The sequence below is a fragment of the Nanorana parkeri genome, unplaced genomic scaffold, assembly GCF_000935625.1.
Source record: "Nanorana parkeri isolate BGI_ZX_2015 unplaced genomic scaffold, ASM93562v1 scaffold304, whole genome shotgun sequence".
NCBI lineage: Eukaryota > Metazoa > Chordata > Amphibia > Anura > Dicroglossidae > Nanorana > Nanorana parkeri.
Genome location: NW_017306572.1, coordinates 853,760 through 865,427, shown reverse-complemented (window position 1 = coordinate 865,427; position 11,668 = coordinate 853,760).

The following is an 11,668-nucleotide window of genomic DNA, read 5'->3' as shown; positions in this document are numbered from 1 at the left end:
AAAAAAACTACCCCTGCACGTATAAAATAATACACCCCCCCCTCCCCCCAAACACATAAAAAAAACTACCCCTGCACATATAAAATAATACACTCCCCCATACACATAAAAAAATACACCCCCCACATATAAAATAATAAAACCACCTCTCCCCGCACACCCACATATAAAATAAAATACAGATCCCCCTCTCCTGCTTACCTTTTTGCAGGGAGGAGGCATGATCCCTGGTGATTGATTGGTAAGGTCTGCTGCAGACCTCACGAATCAATCTGAGTGCCGGCACAGAAGTAGCTATGCGGTCTGCATCCGACAGAGATGCAGACTGTAGCTGCTCCCGCAAGTCTGGTACGCAGTTCGTGACTGCGTGCCTGACTTGTGAGCTGGCTGCGGGCCACATGAGATTGCTGCAGTACACACTATGAGAATCACTTTGATGAAGATACGAAGTTTTTTTCAGGATGCGCCTCATGACCCCAAAAACGTTTTTGACAAAATAAATCTCAAACCTCGCCAGTCACCAAGTTTATCTCTTTTGTGTAAACTGCATACACTTTCATGTGAAACTTCAAAGTGAACCTGAACTGGCATTTTAAGGTGAAAACAGTGTTTTCCTTTTGTGACCCCCTAGATGCTAGGCCCAGGCTGTACATGAGGCCTTGACATCTGCTCAAGTTGAGATTAAACCCAATTTCTTCCTGGCTCCTGGCAGTAAAAAAAAGGCACTTGCAGGCACCACAAGGGCTCTGCCCAGAAGCAAGAAAACTTAACAATACTGAAAACAGTTTTAAGGTAACTACACCCAGTTTTCTTGTTAGGGTGTGTCAATTGGATTTGGGCTAGTGTACATGGTATCAGTTTGGGATGCTTCTGAAATCATTTAGAATTAAGTGACAAGTGTATTTGACCTGCTTCAAGCCGGCTTTGTATCCCTATAGACTAGTATTGGGATGCAAAACCCAATTGAGGTGACATAAAACATAATTGGGTTTTGACATAAAAATTAACTAAAGCCCGTTGACATAGGCCTTTAGTTAATTTTTATACCTATCCTATTAGACGGACAGATATTTGTGTAGTTTTTGTTCTGGCATATGTCATTAGTGCTGACCCGAAAGTACTAAAAAGGTTAAGCAGTTCTTTTAAAGCACATCTGAACATTCCCCTGGTGTTATGTTTGAAAACAAAGCTATGTCACTGGGTATCCAGCTGAGTATCTTTTTTTAGAGCAGAAAAGCTCCATAATCCCATTAGCTATATTCAATTTACTGGTGTGGCATTAGTTGAAGCTACTGTGGTGACAGGTTTTTCCATTCAGAAGTTAAGAAAACGGCGTGTGTTATTAAAAGATGCAATGTAGGACCAATAATACCAAGTAACTCTGAAACATGAAGAACAGAAGTCAGCTTAAGGATTTCACAGCTGTCGCCACTATGTAACACGTCCTGCAGATTTTCTTAGAAGAAACAGGACTTTGCAATCTTTTGTGAGCAATTTCTGACAATACAAACAAAAACACAAAAATACACCTAATGGCAAATGTCATAGACGATGCATTCTGAAATATACAGTGTAAATAACCTATAGAAATAACTGCTGATGACTGCAAGGCAGTGGCTTATCCTAGGCTGTATGATTATGCTTTTTTTCAATGCATTTTTGTAGTGAGTTTTTGTGTGTTTTTGATGCATTTTTGTTTTGGCCAATAACAAAATAACATTGTGTTCTTTTGAGGAGACTTAAGACACAAAAATACTCCAAAAGTGTTCCAAAAACGCATGTCTATACATTTGTCATGCACTACACTACTGAAGTCTAGGGGGCCATAAACACACTGAGGGGAATTTATCAATACTGAGGCAGACAGAATCTGGAGCAGTTGCCCATGGCAACCAATCAGCATTCACCTTTCATTTTCAAACCTAAACTGAAGAGAGAAGCTGATTGCTTGCTATAGGCAACTGCTCCCGACTCTTCTGCTCCAGTTTTGATAAATTGCCCCAATTGTGTAGCACCAAAAGAAGGACCAGCACCTTTCCAAAAATTGCACTGCACCATGTTGCATTAATGTGAATGGGCACCGTTAGGAATAATGTGAATTCCATTGTCATGCAGTTCAGTGTGACGGCAGAGGCAGGACAAATTGCACTAGTGTGAACATGGCCTAAATGTTGTCAGCTTGCATGGGATTGTAGGTGACATATGCTTATACTAACTTAATAATCTAAATAAATAACCACAAAAAAACACACTAGTTCATCAGAATTGGCATTAATTGGCCGCGGCATTTTATTGGAATAAATAATTAAATCATTCTTTAATAATCAATTAAATCAATTAACCAGTAAAATGTTAAAACCAATCATATTGCCCAGTTATTGAAACTCGAGCAATACATCACTCAAGGGAATAGTCCCCCTCTTACGAGGTGACAAACCACATAAAATACAGCGACTGGGGGGGGGGAGCTTGAAAATCAGGATTCCAACTGATGATTATTCCTAGGAGCACCTCCTTATATAGGGTGGCTGCGGAAACTTCCAGAAATCCTCGTGGCGATGTTTTCCCGCCAAAATAAATATTTTTCCCGCCAAAAAATGACAGTTACATTCTCTTAAAGGGGCAGTAACTGAAATATATAAAACTTGGAAAAAACACCCAAAAATCACAAATAATAGTCCCCACATTCCCATGAAAATGGGCCTCTAATGGACGCCATTTTTACAATATGAAGTGCTGTTACTGGTAGGATCACCAGGTAAGAAACTGTAACAGATTCACAAACAAATGAATATACATCACGTTAACCAATAAAGACAACTTTGGATGACACTGGTTAACAATAATATAAATATATTCATTAAAGGAGAACTATGGGGTCAGGGCTTTTCCCCATAGTTCTCCTTAGGGTAACGGGAGGACACAAACTAGCGTCCTCCCGTCACCCTAAGCTCAGTATACCGCGAGCTAAAGCCCGCGGTATACTGAGACGCCGCAGCTGAAGCGGATCCCGACAATTACGTCTGGATCCGCCCAGCGGCGTGAGTGAAAGCTGGCTCTGCCTATCTAGAGGCAGAGCCAGCTGTATCCGCCCCTCCCCCATCAGTTCCGCCAGTCAGCACTGGAGGATCGGATGAAAATGAGAGGGACACCTCCCCAAAATTGCTTCTTTCAGGTTGGGATCCCTGGCTTTTGTGCTTTCTGGAACTGTAAAAAATCCCTTGTGAGTTCTGCACCCCCCACCTTTAATGTTCTATATTAGGGGTAATGTTGTTACTTCTTGTTGTTGCTAGTGTGCTATCCTCCTACTAAGATCTATCTATCTATCTATCTATCTATCTATCTATCTATCTATCTATCTATCTATCTATCCATCTAGTACAGGTATTTCACATATACTTGTATTTGTGACTAACTTGTATGTGAGCTGGGAAGGTTGCTAAGTTACCTTTTAAATATCCAGGGTAATGTCCTGATCTCCTGCTCAAACCCCAGTAGAGCTGCATAGTTTAGCTCCCTTAGTTCTGTTGCTGAGTGCGACTTGGGAGAGACTGAAACATCCTATAGAAAAGAATATCTTGTTGTTAACACTGCTGTCAACAAAAACCCAGTCAAATTAAACTGTGCACAAGAAATATATAGTACATAGATACACTAATACTTCAGCCTGGTAACCTAAGAAAACATTTGGTAATCCCTCCTCTTTGCACTTCCTGTGGTCACTGCCTCCCACCAGAGTTCTCCAGAACAAGAGAAGTTCATTATTTATTTCTAGCAGTTAAAATGCAGTAGAAAGTTACAACCCTGGTTTGCACGCAGGCACCCTGAATGCAGCAAGAAGAAGGCTGAGCTGCTTGTACATACACTGAATTTATCTTCAATTCTGTTTGGTTTGGAGAAAGCATGCTGGGAGGGGGCCTGGTAAATTCTGCATCCTGTACCTGTAAACACCATGGTAACTATCATTTTACTATTACTACTCTTAGACACCTATTGATACATATATTTCTGAGGGTTTAGTTACTGGCAAAGTAGTATAGGATATAACATTTTGTTTAATAATCTAATTCTTGTATGTTCTCAGAAAATGTAGCTCTATGTATTATGTCCATACACTGACACGTCTTTTTTATTTTGCCTCATACACAAAAAGTAAAAAATATCATTACCCGTTATATGTGTATATTATATTCCAGGCTGGTTCAATTATATAGACACAAAATAATGGAAATACTGTATAGTAAGCATCTTGTCTCATACAATATATACACATGTAACAAATCAAAGGGGTTGAATTACTAACGGCAAATATGCTGTTCACTTGCAAGGGAATTTTCCCTTAGCTTAGTGAATGAGGTGAAGATCTGTTGACTTCCAATATCGAATAATGTGCAAAAATACATTTTTCTTTCTTTTTCTTGCTCATGATTGGGTATTCTTTGCAAAGTGGATTTTCATCGCATTCACTAAGCTAAGGGAAAATTATCTTGCAAAGTGAACAGCCTATTTCATTTTGGTAAATCAACCACAATGACTCAATCAATTCTTTTTTATTTTATTGTTTATATCTGAACAAATATGGTTATTTACTTTATGTGTAAAATTAGTGAAATGGCTAAAACAACTGACCTTGTAGATGTTGATAGTGGCTTTCTATTGGAATGTCCTTACATAAGCTAAAAAAAATGCTCTTTTGGGAAACAAAAGTACATTTGGAATCTTATCCTTGTGTGACTAAACATTCGTGATTCTAGCTCCCGTTTGTGTTTTGTTATGTCAATATTTTATCACTGCACTCCAAGTGTTTATGACAAGAAGTTTACAGAATTCTAACCAGGTTCGGCCTGTGGTGTAATATATTTAATAAGAGGGTCTTTATGTCAGTAGATCTAGTAAATAAATGCATTGAAACAGAAAGTTATATACTCCATTTTATTTTTAAAAAAAGGGCTCAATGGGACCATGAAATGTTGTTGTAGGAGATCTAAGGGTCCCTTTTTAAGATTTGGTACAAAAGCCATGTAGCTTTTAATCATATTTATGTGTCACACATTAATATGTTAGAAATGTATTGTTTATACATAATTTATCTTACCATTTTTTTTCAATTCTTTAAAAAAAAATCTGTTTCCCTGCTCTCTCCTGCCCATTGTACCTCAACGGAGTCTGTAACATTTCTGGGGCAGTTAACATAGCAGCTTAGCTGCATCTTTATTGTAATTGACATATAAATAATCTGCAATATTAAAAATAATAAAGCCATAGGATAAAACACACATTGGCCTGTAATGACACACATCTTTAAATATTTGTTTTTCATAATTTTATTGTTAAAGAGACTTACTCCTTACCCCTCTAAAGAGAGAACTGCAGCAGCTTACTAACAAGACAAGCAAAGGCAGTTTTGTCAGTATCTAGATTCACTTTTAAAATGCAAGGGCAAACTCACATACTGAAATGTAATTTTGAATAGTTTTCTACTGTGTAACATACATCTACCATAGAATAGTGTTGAGAGCTTTTAACTGCTGACAAATATTTTAAGGTTTTTCCTTGAAACATTTGCCCCTAGATATTTTGATTCATTTTAGTAATTACCAGTTGTTCTATAAAATCAGACTTTTTCTAAAATATTTGAGTTATTATCTATTAGTAATTCTATAATAATTTATAGTTAGCACTGATGGGTGGCATTAAAAATGCATTAAGCCAGTTAATGCAATTCAATAAAATGTGTTCTGTGGCTCTCTGAAACAGTACTGTTCATTGCTGGTTTAGTTACTTTAACTCAGCAGCCAATGCCTAGAATTACATTTAAAAAAAAGTTTCTTTAAGAGTACAAACATAAGGTCACCAGAATCTTATATTTAGGTATACAAAGCATACCACTGTAAGTCAGACTATAATTACATGATCTCCTAGCTGAACAATTACCAATTACAGAGAATTCAAAAATATAATTCAAAATAGTAAGAATAAGAGACTGACCCTCTAATTGAAGATGAATATTAAAATACACTACAGTATGTGGTCAAAAGTATGTCAAAAGTATGTAGACACTCGTCTAAATGATTGAGATCAGATGCATAAAGCTATCTTCTCAAAGATATCATTTGATGAGCTTGGTGAGAAGGAACTTGAGTGTTCTGCAGAGACGCTTAACCTCAACCCTATTGTACACTTTGGGGATCAATTGAAACACCAACAGCAAGCCAGATCTCCTTGCCCAACAATAACTCCTTGCAATAGCAGGATGTGGCCTGGTGTCCATAAGGGACCACTGGTTGGAGTTTGCCCAGTATGTGATTGAGTTGCTGGCCTACCCTGCGACCAGTATGCTATTAGAGAGGGCATTCAGTACAGCAGATGGTTTTTGTCAGAAAAATTAATTTGCCTGCCCCCTAAAACAGAGGACTGGCTCATGTTGAACCAGTTCTAGATCAGCAATGAGCGCTGAACTCATAAAGCTGATGCTAATGAATACAGTTTTTCTTTGGCTCTAGTTCCAAAAACATTATTATAGCTTTCAGCATTAACATCTCTTGCCACCATTACCAGCTTCTTCTGCTGCTGCTGTCCTAAAGGCCAAAACCATCTCCTACCACTGCTGCTGGCCTGCAAGCATTTCCATCTTGTACTCTAACTGTAAATTCTTCATTAAAACCTGCCTGGCCTGTCCCCATAACACTGTGGCCTAGAAAAAGTGCTTATATACTGTGAATGTAAGTAAAATATTTTGCTGACTCTAACGTTAATGTTTTGATTAAATGCTGCCTTGCGTCTCTCTCTCCAAATAAAATTGCTTATTTACTGTGTAAAAAAGTCAGGACAATATTTAACCTTTTCTGTGAATTAGATATACTCTAAAATGTCCCTCCTGTTCAAAATGCAGCCTAGCATAAAGTGCCTAACAATTGTCTATGCAACTGAAATCTTTTGTATTTTCCTATGTCATTTTCAAAATGTGATATTTAACCCAAAACTCGCTTTCAAAATATATACAGTATCCAACCCAAACGTAATAATAATGATAGTTTAGGACAAACAGGTGTTATAGATAGAAATGGTCCTACAGGTTCTCAGAAAGAAGAATAAGGTGAGAGAATATGAATTCAATAGGATGGGAGTGGGTGCAGGAGAAGTGGTTGGTTTCAACCCCCCAATAGGACAGAGTTGGAGGGACACAGGAGATACCTGTGAAATTGGGACACCTATGGAGTGTTCGCTCTTGCTCGTCTTACTATGTTGAATAATTTTGTGTTTAGATTATGTATGAAAGTCAAGTGTGTATGGTTTGTTGGGAAGGGTGTGGATGTAGTGTGGATGGGTGGGGTTTTTATGTTGTTTTTTCTTTTCCCTGGTGATCTGGTTGGGAAGGAGGGGCGAAGGAAGGAGTTGAATAAAATATGATGGCTATGAAATTTGGATTGCTTAACGTGAGAAGATTGAATATTCCACAGAAAGATTACAGGTGCTATATTATATCCATAAGCAACATGTCCAAGTGCTCTTTTTACAGGAAACTAATTTTCAACATCTAAGAGCCCCTTCCTTAGGCACTAAATATTATTCCCATTGGTTTACAAGCAACTGCCACTATAATAAATCGAGAGGAGTAGCAGTAGGGATTCATGCTTTTGTACCTTTTGAAAGGATACAAGAGATAATAGATGAAGAAGGCAGGTATATTTTTTGGAAGTGTAGACTGAATAATAAAGTATGTACATTAGCTAACTTATACATGCCGAATCAAGGTCAAGCAAGGATGTTTACATCAATTCTGACAAGGCTGGAAGAATTTGCAGAGGGGGTAATGGTATTAGGAGAAGATTTTAATTTTACGCTTGACTCAGCAGTTGATACAGTTGGGGGAAATCAACATATTTCACTATCACAAATAAATAACTTAATTAAAGAAAAGACTGCATTATTTGCAATTGGTAGATATCTGGCGGGTTTTAAACCTGGCTATCAGAGATTATACTTGTCACTCTGCAACACACTCAACATATAGCAGATTTTTTTTTTTTTGGTGTCACATTGTATGTTGAGTTGGTCTCCCCAAGCACAGATTGGGACACAGATTTGGCCAGACCATGTCCCGGTGTATTTCTCGATATATCTATCGGGATTGGCTAAACCTGTGTCCTTGTGGCAATTGAACAAGAGCTTATTACAGGGCCCCATAGTGATGGCTGAAGTCGTTGGCACTATTAACATTTTTATAGTTGATCATTCAAACGATAATACATCATTACCAATAAAATGGGAAGCACTTAAGAGTGTAGTGCGAGGGGTCCCAATTGCCCATGGGGCACGTATAAAGAAAGATAGAGAACAGTCTATAAAAACCCTATTGGCAGAAATTCATGGGCTGGAACAACAGCATAAGATAATGCAGGATCCGACTGACTGCCTGGCTTAAACAGCTGCATGTGTTGTGTGAATTTTAAAATTTGGCCTACTCCTACTCCTGCAATGCTGTCTATTTAGTCTGTACCAGGGCTCACCCTCTAATGAGGCTACCTGAGGCAGTTTCCTCAGGCGGCATCTAATTGGGTCACATGAGGGATAGCAGGTGTGCCTGCCTCCCCTTTCCAGCCAAAGTGTCCCAGGTTGCTAAGAGCTCTTAGCAACCTGGGACGCTCTGGCCGTCATCACTCACTGATGTCACTGGTTGCCAGGAGCTAAATGGGACACCCTGGCTGGCATCCTGCCCAGCTCTTGGCAACCAGTGATGTCAGTAAGCTAGGTGGAACACCGGTCAAAGCGGGACACCAAAAAGAAGGGACACCCCCCCCCCTTTTAGCCACAAGTCTTCCATGAAGGTCACTTCTAACCAAACATCTGTAGAGGGGTGTGCCAGGGTTCCACTGGTTTCTACCAAGTCTCAGCAAATGGCGCCACTTGAAATGTTCCAATTGCAAAGATAAGTTGATGCAGTAAGACCACCCTGTGTGTTGTTGCTGTACTCAGTCTTGCCATTGTATAAGATTTTTTACACTTTACATAAGATTTTGTAGAAGTATATTTTAGCTTGAGCCATTGACCTCTGTAAACAAAATTTTTTGCATAATTGAGAAAATGATATGTAATGCAATGTATACCATAGTTATTAACATACTGTACAAGTAAGCAATTTGCAACAAAGTTATGAGCTCTAACTTTTTGTCCACATTTGGTATGAGGAGCCCATGATGGTGCTACACTAGAAACTTATTTACTTTAAGAAAAAAAAAATATTTATAGCTGGCCATGATTATCCAAAATATTTCTCCAGTATAAGTGTCTGCTTCCCCAACACTAAACTCTAGAAAAATACACAATTAAAAAAGTGCAGATGTCCAACATAAAATTTGGTGATAATATGACCATATTTGTATTTTTACCTTTAAAGTAAGCCTTTTCATCTCTCATAAGCTGGTCATACACCTTACAATTATCTGCAGATTTTCTGTTGTCAGATGGAAAAGGTGCAACAGATTCCTCCATCTACACTTAAAGGAGAACTATGGGGTTAGGGATTTTCCCCATAGTTCTCCTTAGGGTAACGGGAGGACACAAACTAGCGTCCTCCCGTCACCCTAAGCTCAGTATACCGCGAGCTACAGCTCGCGGTATACTGAGACGCCGCAGCTGAAGCGGATCCCGACAATTATGTCTGGATCCACCCAGCTGCGTGAGTGACAGCTGGCTCTGCCTATCTAGGGGCAGAGCCAGCTTTACCCGCCCCCTCCCCCATCCGTTCCGCCAGTCAGCGCTGGAGGATTGGAGCGGGGAGGGGGGAATCCAGCCACTCCCCTGTCATAGCAGAGAGCTGTGACAGGATCAAGAAGTGAGCGAACGCCAGTATGTGTTCGCTCACTTCCCGATCTACTGAGCCGACCTGTGACAGTCTCATTGTCACATGTCGGCTAGAACTATGAGATGAGTGAAAAGCACTCACCTCATAGTTCTCCTTTAACTGTGTGGATGGAGTAATCTCCACCTGGGCCAATCCGTTGCACTTTTGTCTGCAGATAATTGTAAGGTGTATGGGCACCTATACAATGTAAATTTGCAAGAGGAATAAATACTTCAGTTACCTGCATATACCTTTCATCCACTTCCCAAGCACTCCTGAATCCCCAAAGCCCAGGACATATATAAGTTGGAAGGGTAAATCAGAATTCCCCTAGTTTCAAAGGTCCATGAAATGCATGAGAATTAACTGAAATATATGCGAAGGTACGCAAAAGTGCATACATTTTATTCCTGCTGAATGTGTACTCTTTTTGGCAGATAGAGAGCTTTACTTTACAAGCAGATTGTACATCTGGATCTGCTAGACCTGGACAAACAGTTGACAAAATTGATTAGATCAATCACTCTTGGTGGTCAGCTAAACAAGATGGGTCAGGCAGACCTGATCTTACAGCCAACTAAACTCAGTCAGTGACCAAAATATTCAGGCTTCTCACTATCTCTTGGGGGGCGAGAGCCAGCCAACTCCAAGACAGAAGTTTGAGAGAGAGAGCTCCAGTAAAAGCCTTCTCTTATATCTCTGCTCGTGGCGATAGTAGTAATTAGCCTTATTGCTGTATCTTAGAAATGTTTATGTCATGACTGGTTCAATATAAGTAGAAATAATAATTCACACTACTTCCTAAATTTTGTTTAACCATTACTATTCCTTTAGCTTTAAATTTAACAAGCAGATATACCCCTGAGCCTGTTACAAATATCCTTATTTGTAGATGTAACACACTAGTAGAGAATGTGTTTCTTATACAACTAAGATAAGAGCTAAAGCCTCTTTTCCACTGAACAAGAGCTGACCTGGACACTTGAATTCAAAAGAAATAATATATCCTGTTACTGTGTAACAATGATGTAAAGGGCCAGCGATTGCCAAATGAGGCTTCTTAATGGCAAGACAGTATAATCTTACCATCTGTTCTTACGAGAGTTTTTATCATTGTAAGGTGCTTTAGCAGCAAGCTATAAAAGAGGCAAATAAATATGGGACTTGTAATAATACTTGGAATAAAATCAGGATTACTAAGTCATAATTGCATTAAAGTAATTGAAGTTTTTGGCTTGATGGTTTGAGATGGTATAAACTTTCCCTATGTAAAATGTACTTGCTGAAATGGAATGCCTGTGATAAGATTTATTTCCATCACACTATGCAAATGTAATAAGGAGAGTTTAGTTACAGTACAGATCATTCTCTTATTGAGTTCAGCCCTAGTTGTACCATTCTCTTACACTTCACTGGCCCTGTTAATTATTTACATTAAAACCGCCAGTGTCATTACTGATCTTATATTACCTGATGTAGATTACACTTTGCACATAATGGAGGAATGTGTGCAACTTAAGCAAAGTAACAGCAGTATTTAAAACTTGTTCATTAGGAGCAGGCGGATCAGGCGGATCAGGCATGCATATCTCCAACAGAGAGGAGCAAATAACAGTGCTCTGTGTTAATGTTACTTGTCACAGATACCTCTAAATGTAATTCAGATTCTAGGTCAAATTGTACCTTGTTCAGGCTCTGGGCAGGAAAAATGTTGTTGTACTAAATTCACAATGTATTCATTATAAGAGATCATTTAGGGGCCAGGCGGAACCTCTGTATAGAAATATATGAGGCTTAAAAAATGGGGACATGTAGTGATTGACA